Source organism: Triticum urartu, chromosome 1A, assembly GCF_056163025.1.
Source record: "Triticum urartu cultivar PI428250 chromosome 1A, HENAU_Tu73, whole genome shotgun sequence".
In the NCBI taxonomy this organism is placed as follows: Eukaryota; Viridiplantae; Streptophyta; class Magnoliopsida; order Poales; family Poaceae; genus Triticum; species Triticum urartu.
Genome location: NC_141873.1, coordinates 239,906,614 through 239,922,079, shown reverse-complemented (window position 1 = coordinate 239,922,079; position 15,466 = coordinate 239,906,614).

The following is a 15,466-nucleotide window of genomic DNA, read 5'->3' as shown; positions in this document are numbered from 1 at the left end:
TTCATCTTCTCTAGTGAGTTGTTGTCATCATTACTGTCGCTCCAAAGACCACAAGAATTACCAGAAGGACCGTCGCATCGAACCGCACCATGTTGTCCACTTCCTCACCAAAAGAAACCACCAAAGAACCCGATCTGATGAGTCCCAAGTGCAGGACCGCCATGCATGCGTTTTTCCGGGCGATTCAAGTGAGCACCCTAACCCTCGCCATGTCATCACGACCATCCACGACACTTTAAATCGCACAGCTCCTGTTATTTCTGAGCTGAACCGATATCGACCAATAGGAGACATGCACGTGTCCCCTAATTTATTGAATTAGAATAAAGAGAAATACTGCAAAGGGCAGTTTTATAAAAAAACCTACAACATTAAACCATCAAAACTTTTATTGTGTAAATACAAAGTTAGTGAAACTTTTTGCAAATTAAACATTTGGCAATACACCTTCACCGAGAACAAAATATTTAGTTTTTAAATAATTTAAAATTGAAATACAAACAGAATGAATTCACACTTCAAGAGGGCCTAACTTACAAATTATAAATCCAATTAAATTTATCCTTTTTATGAAATAAAACTAGAGAATCATAGTTTCCACTTAGCTCAACGCAATTCAAATTTGGGATAATTTTGTATTTTGGATTCAATATAGTTCAACTCAAGCTGAAATTCAACTTGAATTTGAAACCATTTAAGTTATAACTTTAAAATAAAAGGTTTAAATGTAATAATGCTTTGAAATATGGTTTAGAAACTTAAGTTAAATTTTAATACATAATTATTGGATTTATATTTGACTTCAGGAAATTCAAACGCAATTTGAATTCAGTACAAGCTTAAACGGAATTTAAGAACAATTGAACCATAGTGAACAACTTGGATTTAAACTTGACTTTAGTTCAAACTTGAATAAGCCTTTAAGTAAACTCAAGTAAACAATTATTGGATTTATATTTGACTTTAGGAAATTCAAATATAATTTGAATTCACTTCAAACTTAAATTCGATATAACCTTAAAATCCTAAACTCAATTTAAATGAAACCTTTTGTATAACAATTGAGGAACCCAAATTAAACTCTAGTAGATATTTTGGAGATTAACTTGACTTGAGGATATAAACATAATTTGAAATTAGTCAAACTTAAAGTTATTTTATTAGCACAAACTAAATGACACCTTAAGCAAATAAATTCATGAACCAACCTTAGTTAGTTATGAAATCACCTCAACTTGAACCTACCTTACAAATTCAACCTTAATTTGAATTCATATTCAACTCAATTCAATTTGAATCCAAATAAGATGAACCATAATTCAAGTTCAGCTTGAATTGTCGGGAAACAGAATTGATGAATCTAGATGAACTTATTTAAATTAATGAACCTAATTCAAATTATATGAAATAATTCAAATTCAATTATGAAGTTCAAAAGTCCAAGCAAATTTAGTCGTAGATATGAAATCAACTTAAGTCAATATCAATTGTGAATCTTAAAATCAAATCTAGCTAAGCCTAGTGCGTATTAAAGCCCATGAAAGGTCAACATGTTTGAATTGCCATGTAAACTTAAACATGAGCTTGGTTATCCATTGTTCATAGACCCTGAATCCAGTTACATGACTCCTTATGACTAAATCTGGCAATACAGCTTTGCATCACATACTCATTACGTGATGAACCCTTTTACAATTGAAACTTGTATGTGAACCCTAATGTCACATGTACTCCAAGTGACAAGCGCTATGTTGTTTTCCACGCTCTTTGTGAGTTAACACTTGACACATGATGATGCGGAGCATCCTATGGACATCACCATATCAAGATTCCGTTCGGTGAGTGACACGTGCGACATCTACTTCACATACACAAAGGTGAATCATCTCCTTTACACGTGCTCATTTGACCCCTTCGAGGATGGTATACTACTTGACACTTCTCCCGTGTGCATGCATAGGTATTATAGAAATGCTACGGACGACATGGAGGAGTGCAAGCGCCAAGGAACACCGATACCATCCACGAGGGAAGCATGGAAGCAAAGACGGAAGAAGAAGGAGTTGTAGAGTCTACAACGACCAGACGACCGGAAGCCACCAGATGTCCGACACTCTACAGTGCTCAGACGACCGACGTCCACGGGACGTCCGACGCGACCATGCCAGGACCAGCCAGGAGATCTACAGCGTCCGGACGACCGGTAATATTAACGGAAGTCCGACAACACCGGACGTCCGGTGCCTCTTCAATAGAACAGTTTCAGCGGACGTCCGACGACCAGCGGACGACTGGTCCATCCCGAGCCTCTGGATGTCCGACCCCCACCGGACGTCCGATACCTGCTTGTGTGCAGCCGGGCCTTTGGCCTTGTATCTCTCTCCCACTTACCCCTTCGTGGCTTAGACTATAAATAGACCACCTCCACCTCCTTTCTAGGGTTAGCGTTGTGATAGCTCATATTTAGAGATAGAGCCTCGCTCATCCATATGGATCTACTCCACGAGAGAGACCGTGGCCTCTACAGAGAAGATCCACCTTGAATTCAAGACCCCTCATGGGAAGATCCCCTTGTGGATTCAAGACCTCCCCATGGACAAGAACCGGTTACCTCTTATATCGTCCTTTGTTGACTTTGGATCGTGTATCTCTCTTTGTGTTTTGGGGATCTAGCACATGTGTGTTCGTTCTTGTTGGTTTGAGTGATTCTCTCGTGTTTCCCCTCATGTTTCCCCTCGTGTTCTTCATGTTCTTCGCGGGATTGGCTCCTTTCGTGAAAGATCGGTCATCTAGTGTTCCACCCTACATCATCTTGGTATCATGAGCCATGTTGATCACGATTTCGGAGCCTCCCCTCTTCGTTTTCTAGCTTGATTTTGTTGTGTTCTTCCCTAATTTTGAAAAATCCCCACCAAAAATAGCCTCAATTTTTTGTGTGTGATTTGTTGGTTTGATGAAGTTTTGTTGATTTTGATCCATGGATTTGCTTGGTTTCAAGTGGATCTAGCATTTCCCCAAGTTTTCCCATCTTTCATCCACGAAATCTCATCAATTTTGATCCCAAAATCCCCAATTTCCGCCCAAAATCGTGTCTCTGATCTGAAATTTCGCGTTGATCCCGACCCACCGGATGACCGGCGTTTTTACGGACGTCTGGACCCCCACGAAGCACCAGACGTCCGTCATCCACCAGACGACCGGAACCAGCCAACAGAACGAAATTAGCGGATTTCTGAGCCCGACCGGACGTCCGGCGTCCGGACATCCGTCCATTTCCAGACGTCTGATACCTGTAGTTTCAGACTTTGGCTGATTCTTGTTTCGCCCGTAACTAATTCATCCGAACTCCGACTTTGACGTTCTTTAGCTCGTTTTGAAGCTCTTGACATCCCCTTCTCACAAAAATTCCACCAACATAATTTGACTCCATCAAATTTTTGGAACTTTGGCATCTTTGCCTAGGGCTTCCACCACATCATCTGCTACACCACCACCGACTTCCGCAACCTAACCCATTGTGATCCATATAGCATTAGTGGTTGCTTGAGTAGTGATTCGAATCTCCTAAGGTGTTTCGGCTACTTAGGGACAGTTGCTTCTTCATCAACCACCACCACCATTTACGCATAGGTTTGCCCACCATACACTTCCGCCACCCCAACTTAACCCAATTTTGTTTGAGTTGTGAGTTGTGTCTCCTAAGGTGTTTCGGCTACTTAGGGACGGTGACCTTCAACTCCGACTCACGTAACCCTATAACCCTCCACTCCTGCATTGCCTACTCGCATAACCCATCATTGCATTTCCGCAATCCCATTGAGCTTCCGCAACACCACCACCGCATTCCGCTACCACCATTTGACATTTGTCATTTGAGATTTTGAGTTCGCGGTTTTTTCCTATTTCCTAAGGTGTTTCGGCTACTTAGGGACGAGTCTCCATCATCTTGGTATCTCCATCAAGATCACCGCCACTCATCATCGCCACGAGGTCGTCATCGACATTGACCACTTCACCATCATTCATCTGTGGCTTACAAACGTGAAACCTTCAACGGTAACCTCCATATTGGTATCATCTTGGTCTCGTGGTATCCCTCCATTGTACATTCCCCTTACAATTGCATTGATAACCCCTGGCCTATTTTGCATTACTTGCCTATCGAGACTAGCCATTTGAGTATTGCCAGCAACGTTACTTCTGCACATTAGTGATCTACACCTTCCATTGCATACATACCATATCATATTGGTATCATATCATCCCTTGTGTCACAAGTTTGTTCCCGCATATATACAATTGCTATCTTGGTTTGTGCATTGTGCAAAAGTGGCCATACAAAAAAAGGAATAAGCTTTTAAGCAAAAGAGAAAGAGCAAAGAAGCTTGTAAGCAAGTGTCATAGCATCATACCACATTGCATATAAGATCATCTTGGATCACCTTGAGAGGAACATCGGGAACCATACATACATAGCATACTCGGGATAGAAGTCATTGCATTTTTGTCTCCTATAGGTTGTGCACAAGTGTCACATCCGCCTATTGAGCAATCGTGCTAGCGTCTCTATTGAGTTGTGCAACACGAGCGTTTTTCGTGGACTCCACATTTTGTGCTCATTCCTTGGTTGCACGACCCCATTTATCTATCCGTGTGTGCGTTTCCGTGTGCCACATATTGCTGTTGGTTTACTTGTTTCATTTGTGAATATGTGAATCTCTTTCAACTTTATTGACTCTTGGTAACATTTTGCATCAAATGTTTTGTGCCACTATCCTCACCGAGCTCCACCATAAGCCTTATTTGTGTAGGTGTGAGAAATCGACAAGATCGGTACCAATTGTGATATTTCCTTGTTACAATATTGAGTGATCATTGATCCATCTTCAACATCGGTCAAGGTACATTCGGTATAGTTCTTCTCTTTCTCCCACTCATATTTGCTCGAGTCTTATGATGGATAGGCAAGGCATTTCATCCTCGGTCTACAACAACAACGACGAGTTCGATGCCACGAACAACTCCAACAACGCCAAGATGCAAGGTCAAATGGAGGAGATCAAAGCCCTCATCAAGTCCTACAAGCGGTCTTCCTCATCTTCTAGAAGACGCTCAAGAGCACATGCCTCCGAGCTACCATCTCCGGAAAGATCACATGGGCATCAACACCATCACCAAAAAGAATGTGAACGTCAAGAGCTCAACACCAACAACTGCTCAATGACTTCACCATCTCCCTTGGCATCTTCGCCAAGCGACTTCAAGGCATCTTCTCTTTCGGATATACGGCATCTTCGCCAACAAGAACCTCAATACTACACTCAAGAGAAGCTCCCCAAGCTCAAGTCCGCGACTTCCACGAGCTACTACGACCTCGACATCGACAATGAGATTCCCTTCTATGGCACTCTAGAACCCGAGGAGTATCTCGAGTGGGAGCGTATGATGGACGACTACCTCAAGCTACATCAAGTTCCTCCCGAAGATCAAGTGAAGTGCGCCACAAGGAACTTCCACGACTACGTGTCCACATGGTGGCTTCACACACCTTCGGAGACCTACGACATGAGTTGGCCCAAGATGAAGAGAGCTATGCGGCGAGAGTTCGTGCCTCCAACCTACATGGAACAAATTCTACGCCAATTGGAGAACACCATCCAAGGATCCAAGTCCATCGACAAGTACTTCAAGGAGATGAAGAAAGCCTTGCGACGAGCCGGTGTGGATGACCCCATTCCGATGAAGTTCCACTTCTTGATGGGATTGCACAACGACATCTCCAAGACTCTCTTCCTCGAGAACTACAAGTCCCTCGACGACTACTACATTGGTGCTCTCAAGGCGTAACAAGAACTCATGAAGGCCAAGGCTTCTCCGCCCCAAGCACACTTCTCGAAGACCAAGCTCCAAGAAGGCGAGCATGAGGATAGTACCACCAAGATGTCCAAGCCCGACGAGCTCCAAAACGATGCTCCCAAGTTCGACTTCACCACCATACCTCTTCGTGGCATTATTGATGCCGAGTCCTCCATGACTCTTTTTCAAGACGGTGCGGCAACGAGTACGACTACGGAGACCCTCAAGGAACAACCTTTGGAGGCGTGCGACATGGTGACGAGCACGGAGGATGTTTCCATCTTAGGAGGCGAGAGTGATGAAGCGCCATCTTCGGCCTTCATCCACGGCGATGACAACGAGATGCTTGAGAATGGGATTTTCCCTTCGACCACGACGACATATGATGACTTGAGTGACTTTAGCCACCATATTGAGAGTGAGAGTGACTTCACCACTAGCCCAATATATGATGTGTTGCCACAATTCCCATGTGAGGAGAGCCACAACCCCCACCACTTGAGTGAGATGAGTGACTCCATCATATGTGACATTGAGTACACCTACCTTGAGGGAGTGAGTGAACCACCACATAGAGAGAGTGAGATATTTGATAGGTCATGTGAGGCCAGTTTCAACACTAACGACTTGACCTCTACCTCTATTGTGTCTTCTCATTTGGTGCTAGGTCCCATCTATGATGATGCGCCGATTCGCGATGACTTCGTCCTCCCTTTGGACAAGACGATGTCCATGGTGGAATATGATGCACCCCCACATGGTTCCATCAAGATGAAGATGACCACCATTTGGCCTTTCCCACCTCACCTACACCATTTGAGTGGAATGAAAATGGTAACATAGGTGATGGTGATGCTCTAGTCCCCCTAGTGGACATTCTTGACATTGATTGCTTGCATAATGTTGATCAACCAATTACCATGGTTCATGCTAGTGCAATTTCCCCATGCAATGATTTACCCATTTATGATGAGTATGATGATTGGCATGTGGAGTCTATTAGTTGTGATGCCATGTTACATAGGATTTCTTGTGATCATTCTTTAGGTCACATCATGTTTGACAATCCGCTTGCATATGCTATGCATGAGATCCATCATATGTCATATTTGCAATCTCATCGTATTGACTATGCATATGCCATTAAAATAAAACCAATTTGCACATATGGCATAGATGACAAGGCCATGGTTATTGGCATTTGTTTTTCTTGTGATGATATTGACATGCTCCCTTGGCATCATTTATCTCATATGCCATGCCATGACCACCTAACTTTGGATATGCATTTTTTGGTTGTTGTCCATTTTCTCCATGTGATGTTTACAATATTTCTCATGAGGATACCCCCATAGTTTCCTCATACATTTTAGGAGATTTTGATTCAGCCCATTCATTGCATGATCCCAATACTTGTGTGCACCATATGCTTCCCATGAATAAACACGCTATTGATGTGCCACACACTTACTATACTTGTATGCTCAATTTGCGTCCCCATTGTGTTATACCATGCATCAAATTCTTATACCATGCATAAAATTTCTTTGAGTGATGCTTACCTTCTGCTAACTCACACATGCCCATACACATCAAGATGGATGATGTGTACATTTACCACGCACACAATTTCTTTGGTTTGTGTCTCTTTTGTGTAGGTACCCATGAATACTTGTCAACCTCGCAATCCCACGAGTTGACAAAACAAGCTCTAGAGAGCAATGATGACTGTGGATCCCATGGATTGTCTTTCCCATAGCTCTCTTCGCGAAAAGACTTCGCACATTTCTTCTACATGGCCCTCACTTGGTTGTGGGTTATTGTCCATCATATATCCTTTTCCCATTTTACCATGTTCACTTTGCATGATATGCTCATTCCTATGCTTTTGCCATGCATTTGTGACCCATGCTTTGCATTACACATGATGATTGATTCTAATACTTGTATGTGTATTTGCAAGCTTGGTGGAGATATCACTTGTCATTGCCATGTTTTCTTTGTGCCCCATGCCTATGATGATACTATGATCTTGCTTTGTGTTCATGCTTGCGATATGTCATGTGCATTGCCTATGCGTATTATTTGCTCTCATGACATGATTGCCATGATTTACTCTAGTATGTTGCATCTTCGCACTACTAGCTTGCACGACTTGATTACTATGATTGCTTGCCTTGTTGCACCACCGATGATTCCTACTTGGTCATTTCATGCGGTTGATGACAACCATCTACATCCTTTGCACAACATGATTGTTATTGCTTCTTGCCATATATCTCCGTGTGATTCCTCTCTCATGTTAGACAATTTGCCATGTATTGAGTGCAACAATGATTCTAATCTTGCTAATGAGATTGCCCCCATAGCATTCTCGCCTATATTTGGAGATTTTGACATAATTTTTGTGAAGCATGCTTGTCTTCCTTCTTTGCACCATATACCTCATGCCGTGAATATTGCCATTGTTGCATCATATTGTTCATGCACTTGTGCTTCTAATGGTTATGTGCAAGAGAAGTGAACCATCATGATGGATGATGTGTTTATCTATCATGCTCATACGTTCTTTGTTTTGTTGTGTGCATGTGTAGGATACTTGGACCTTGTGTCAACTTCCACGTCACGTGAGTTGACAATCCGTGCTCTTGAGAGCGAACCACCTTCTACCACGAGGATTCTAAATCGCACTTGCTTGTACTTCGGCATTGTGAAGGACGCACAAGGACATGCTTTCAACGTGATATCCTTCTCTTTTGAGAACCCCCAAACCATGAGCATGGGTATTATGGATCATACTACTTGTGTTGCTTTCCCCATGAGACTTACTATTCATCTTGGACCACTTGATTGCACACTTGTTAGAGATCTTGCTTCAACTTGTCATTTTCACCATTCCATGCATCATGATATATATGTCTTGTGTATTGCATCCAATTCTTGGATTACTTGATCCTCCCATATGTTTGGTTGCAACAATGTCATCACTTCACATATGCCATGTCCCATTGATTGCTACATGCTTGCCTTGATTGCCTCACACATGATGAACAATTGCTCTTTCTATTGTGTTGAGTGCCACACGATATTCACTACAACCCATGCACGTTATGCTTGGATTGTCTTGCATTTGACCCATGTGTTTAGACACTTCATTTTATTTGGTGTTGTGAATGATTCCTATGCTTACCATAGACCTTTCATTGAGCAATTTGTGAATGCTTGCTATGAACTTGAGGTAGATGCTTCTTCTCTTGTCACACATATTTGCATCACTACCTCACATTCACATGCTTGTCCCCATGATTTCTTTGCTTGTGCTCAATTGATATGCTTACATGCCATGTCACAATACTTTGTCACACCATATGCTTTGCATGATGATGACACTTGTTTGGTGAATCACCTCTTGAATGCTTGGTTTTGCACTAACGCTAACCACATTTATTTTTCCAAGTGTTTGTTGTCCTTGTTCATTTTGAAGGAATCACTAGACGGTGCAACATTGGAGAGTGCCCACTTCAAGCTTGAAGATGATGACTACTTGGTGAACATCCACTTCTACACGACGAAGCCATCTCTTTCCCATGGTGATTTGGTTTTCGATCCGAAGTCGGATCTTTCCCAAGGGAGGGGAGATGATGCGGAGCATCCTATGGACATCACCATATCAACATTCCGTCCGGCGAGTGACATGTGCGACATCTACTTCACATACACAAAGGTGAATCATCTCCTTTACACGTGCTCATTTGACCCCTTCGAGGATGGTATACTACTTGACACTTCTCCTGTGTGCATGCATAAGTATTATAGAAATGCTACGGATGACGTGGAGGAGTGCAAGCGCTAAGGGGCACCGACACCATCCGCAAGGGAAGCGTGGAAGCGAAGACAGAAGAAGAAGGAGCTGCAGAGTCTACAGCGACCGGACGACCAGAAACCACCGGACGTCCGACACTCTATAGCGTCCGGGCGACCGACGTCCACCGGACGTCTGACGCGACCATGCCAGGACCAGCCAGGAGATCTACAGCGGCCGGACGACCGACAACCTCCGGACGACCGGTAATATTAACGGAAGTCTGACGACACCGGACGTCCGGTGCCTCTTCAACAGAACAGTTTCAGCAGACGTCTGACGACCAGCGGACGACCGGTTCATCCCGAGCCTCTGGACGTCCGACCCCCACCGGACGTCCGATACCTGCCTGTGTGCAGCCGGGCCTTTGGCCTTGTATCTCTCTCCCACTTACCCCTTCATGGCTTAGAATATAAATAGACCACCTCCACCTCCTTTCTAGGGTTAGCGTTGTGATAGCTCATATTTAGAGATAGAGCCTCGCTCATCCATATGGATCTACTCTATGAGAGAGACTACGGCCTCTACGGAGAAGATCCACCTTGGATTCAAGACCCCTCACGGGAAGAATCCCCTCATGGATTCAAGATCTCCTCACGGAGAAGAACCGGTTACCTCTTGTATCATCCTTTGTTGACTTTGGATCGTGTATCTCTCTTTGTGTTTCAGGATCTAGCACATGTGTGATCGTTCTCATTGGTTTGAGTGATTCTCTCATGTTTCCCCTCGCGTTCTTCATGTTCTTCGCGGGATCCGCTCCTTTCGTGAAAGATCGGCCATCTAGGGTTCCACCCTACATCACATGATCTCGCAGCACAATCTACGCTCACACCATGCATTACATTATTGTTTGTTAGATTGTTTTGCATGGTTGTTTATGAGTACTCTTTATTTACAATAGATTGTTCGAAGAGTGAAGAGTAGCTTTACCAATATTGTGGTTAAGTGAAGAACTTTGTCGGTTACTAGGAAATTTGCACTCTTTAAATTGCTCTACCCTACTTTTACTTTACGAGTTATGAAACCACTACATGATAGCCACATGTTGAGACTTACGTTACTTTGGTCGTTCAGCTTTTGTGCAAAACGTGGGCAAGCGTGTCCAGCCATGTTGTGATCAAGTAACCATGATTCTGAGGAGCTCCCATGACAATGTTTGTTTAACCATGATCCTGAGGGGCTCTTGTGGCAATGTTTGAGTATCCATGATCCTGAGGGGCTCTTATGGCAATATTTGTTTAACCACGATGTTGAGGGGCTCTCATGACAATGTTTAAGTAACCATGATCCTAAGGGGCTCTCATTGCAACATTTGTTTAACCATGATCCTGAGAGTCTCTAATTGTAATGTTTGAGTAACCGTGATCTTGAGGGGCTCTCATGGCAATGTTTGATTAACCACAATCCTGAGCGGCTCTCATGGCAAAGTTTGAGTAACCATGAACATGAGGGGCTCTCATGGAAATTGTCGATGTACTAAATAGGGGTCCCTTAGTACCCTAGACTCATGCACAGGCAGTTGTAGCCCTCAGGATGGCAAGGCCTTGCCGGAGGATAACTCGACCCAAGCCTCAACAATTGGGCACCAAGACCGTGAAGCGGATCTCTAGGCAGGTGATCGAGAAGTACTAAGTTGGTACTGAAGATCAAGACTTCAGTTGCCAGCAAGCTCCGCACCGGCAAGCCAAGAACCACCAAGCTCCTTGCCAGAAAGCTTCCCCCTCTCGATTCTCGACTGCTCCACCTCATTGGCCAGCTGATGGCTTGTCAAGATTAGGTGTCGAGCGGGCGAGCGACTTGGGGAGGATCATCAGGACATGTGTCAACATGTCGCATGAAGATCAACTTTATTGACACCCGTCTACTGGACTCGTCAAGGAGATAGGCTCGTACACATTGATGGCACAGAAGGAGAGACACTTTTTGCCAAAGGATTGCTATCAGTTCATGATGCATTAAATGCCCTTTCCTAGTCCGGCGGGATTAGGTTCAATAGCATCGAGACCGCTATTCACATACATGTAATGACCATGTTGCCACTATGGTGAATCCTTTTAGTCTATAAAAGGAGGCCCATGGCTACCTAGGCACGGGTCGACACCTTGCTCACTCTTACACAGTTGCAGCACCTTGCTCACACATTTCCGGCAAGCTGCGCTTGTAACATGAGCCCCAAGTCAATCCACCCAATAGAAAAGGGTTGTACGCCTCTACGACGGCCCGAATGTGAGACAAACTCGCACGTGTACTCTTGGATTTGCTCTCTGTGTTCGTTGATCTCCCCAGCTGAGATGCAAAGTGTTGGGGAATGTAGTAATAATTCAAAATTTTCCTATGTGTCACCAAGATCAATCTAGGAGATGCTTGAAACGAGAGAGAGGGAGCACATCTTCATACCCTTGAAGATCGCTAAGCGGAAGCGTTACAAGAACGAGGTTGATGGAGTCGTACTCGCGACGATTCAAATTGCAGAAGATCCGATCCAAGCGCAGAACGGACGGCGCCTCCGCATTCGACACATGTACATCCTGAGGATGTCTCCTCCTTCTTGATCTAGCAAGGGTAGAGGAGAAGTTGAGGGAAAGCTCCAACAGCACGACGACGTGGTGGTGGAGCTTGCGGTTCTCCGACAGGGCTTCGCCAAGCACTATGAAGGAGGATGAGGTGTTGGAGGAGGGAGGGGCTGCGCCTGGGGAAGGGGTGCCGATGCCATCTCTCTCCCTCACTATATATAGGGGGATGGGGGAGGAGGAGGCGCCCTAGGGTTTCCCTATGGGAGGGGTGGCGGTCACAGAGGAAACCCTAGATGGGTTTGGGCGCCCCCACCCATAGGAAACTTGCCCCCCAAGCCGGGAGGGGCGGCTGCCCTAGGGGAGGCGCCCCCACCTCTCCAGGTTACGTGAGATGGTGTTGGAGGGGCGCACAGCCCCTTAGTGGGCTGGTGTACCCCCTCCCCTTGGCCCATAAGGCCCGCCAATGCTTGTCGGGGCCTCCGAAACTTCTTTCGATCACGCTGGTCGTCACCCGGTACTCCCAGAACAATTCCGGACTCCAATACCCTTCGTCCAATATATTGATCTTCACCAACGGACCATTCCGGAGTTCCTCGTCACATCCGGGACTCCGAACAACCTTTGGTAACCACATACTATTCCCATTACAACTCTAGCATCACCAAACCTTAAGTGTGTAGACCCTACGGGTTCGGGAACCATGCAGACATGACCGAGACACCTCTCCGGCTAATAACCAATAGCGGGATCTGTATACCCATATTGGCTTCCACATGTTCCACGATGATCTCATCGGATGAACCACGATGTCGGGGATTCAATCAATCCCGTATACAATTCCCTTTGTCCATCGGTATGTTACTTGCCCGAGATTCGATCGTTGGTATCCCCATACCTCGTTCAATCTCGTTACCAGCAAGTCTCTTTACTCTTTCTGTAACGCATGATACCGTGACTAACTCCTTAGTCACATTGAGCCCATTATGATGATGCATTACCGAGTGGGCCTAGAGATACCTCTCCATCATATGGAGTGACAAATCCCAGTCTTGATTCGTGCCAACCCAACAGACACTTTCAGAGATACCTGTAGTGCACCTTTATAGCCACCCAGTTACGTTGTGACATTTGATACATCCAAATCATTCCTACGGTATCTGGGAGTTGCACAATCTCATGGTCTAAGGAAATGATACTTGACATTAGAAAAGCTCTAGCAAACGAACTACCGATCTTGTGTTATGCTTAGGATTGGGTCTTGTCCATCACATCATTCTCCTAATGATGTGATCCCGTTATCAACAACATCCAATGTCCATGGCCAGGAAACCATAACCACCTATTGATCAACGAGCTAGTCAACTAGAGGCTTACTAGGGACATGTTGTGGTTTATGTATCCACACATGTACTACGGTTTTCGGTTAATACAATTATAGCATGAACAATAGACAATTATCATGAACAAGGAAATATAATAATAACCATTTTATTATTGCCTCTAGGGCATATTTTCAATAGTCTCCCACTTGCACTAGAGTCAATAATCTAGTTCACAACGCCATGTGATTAACACTCATAGTTCACATCGCCATGTGACTAATAACCAAAGAGTTTACTAGAGTCAATAATCTAGTTCACATCGCCATGTGATTAACACCCAAGAGTTTACTAGAGTCAATAATCTAGTTCACATCACCATGTGATTAACACTCAGTGATTTCTAGGGTTTGATCATGTTATGCTTACGAGAGAGGTTTTAGTCAACGGGTCTGCAACATTCAGATCCGTGTGTTCTTCGCAAATCTCTATTTCATATTGTAGATGTTGCTACTATGCTCCACTTGGAGCTATTCCAAATGGTTGCTCCACTATACGTATCCGGTTTGCTACTCAGAGTCATCCGGATAGGTGTTAAAGCTTGCATCGACATAATCCTTTACGCCCAACTCTTCATTACCTCCATAATCGACAAACATTTCCTTATTCCCAAGGACAATTTTGACCGCTGTCCAATGATCCACTCTTGGATCACTCTTATACCCCCTTGCCAGACACGTGGCAAGGCACATTGCGGTACACAGCATGGCATATCGTATAGATCCTGTGGCTAAGGGATAGGGGACGACTTTTGTCCTTTCTCTTTCTTCTGTCGTGGTCGAGCTTCAAGTCTTAACTTCACACCTTACAACTCAGGCAAGAACTCCTTCTTTGAATGATCCATCTTGAACTCCTTCAAGATCATGTCAAGGTATGTGCTCTGTGAAAGTCTTATCAGGCCTCTTTATCTATCTCTATAGATCTTGATACCCAACATGTAAGCAGTTTTACACAGGTCTTCCTTTGAAAAAACTTCATTCAAACAACCCTTTATGCTTTCCATAAATTCTACATCATTTCCGATCAACAATATGTCATCCACATATACCTATCAGAAATGTTGTAGTGCTCCCACTCACTTTCTTGTAAGTACAAGTTTCTTGCAAACTTTGTATAAACCCAAAAAGCTTTGATCACCTCATCAAAGTGTATGATCCAACTCTGAGATGCTTGCTCTAGTCCATAGAAGGACCGATGGAGTTTGCATACCTTTTAGCATCCTTAGGATTGACAAAACCTTCTGGTTGTATCACATACAGCCTTTCCTCGCGGAAACCATCAAGGAAACTTTGTTTTGACATCCATCTTCCTGATTTCGTAAATGAAAATGCAGCAACTGCTAACATAATTCTAACCGACTTTAGCATCGCTATGATTGAGAGAGTCTCATGATAGTCAACTCCTTGAACTTGTCGGAAACTTCTTTGAGACAAGTCAAGCTTCACAAATTGTGATATTACCATTAGTGTATGTCTTCTTCTTAAAGATCCATTTATTCTCAATGGCTTGCCGATCATCGGGCAAGTCCACCAAAGTCCATACTTTGTTCTCATATATGGATCCTATCTCTGATGTCATGGCTCCTAGCCATTTGTTGGAATCCGGGCCCACCATCGCTTCTCCATAGCTCATAGGTTCATTGTTGTCCAACAACATGACCTTTAAGACAGGGTTACCACTCAGAAGTTGTACACACCCTTGTCAACCTACGAGGTTTGATAGTAATTTGATATGAAACTTCATGATCATCATCATTAGCTTTCTCTTCAACTGACGTAGTTGCCTCAGAAACATCTTTCTGTGCTGCACTACTCTCTGGTTGAAGTGAAGGTTCAACAACCTCATCAAGTTCTATC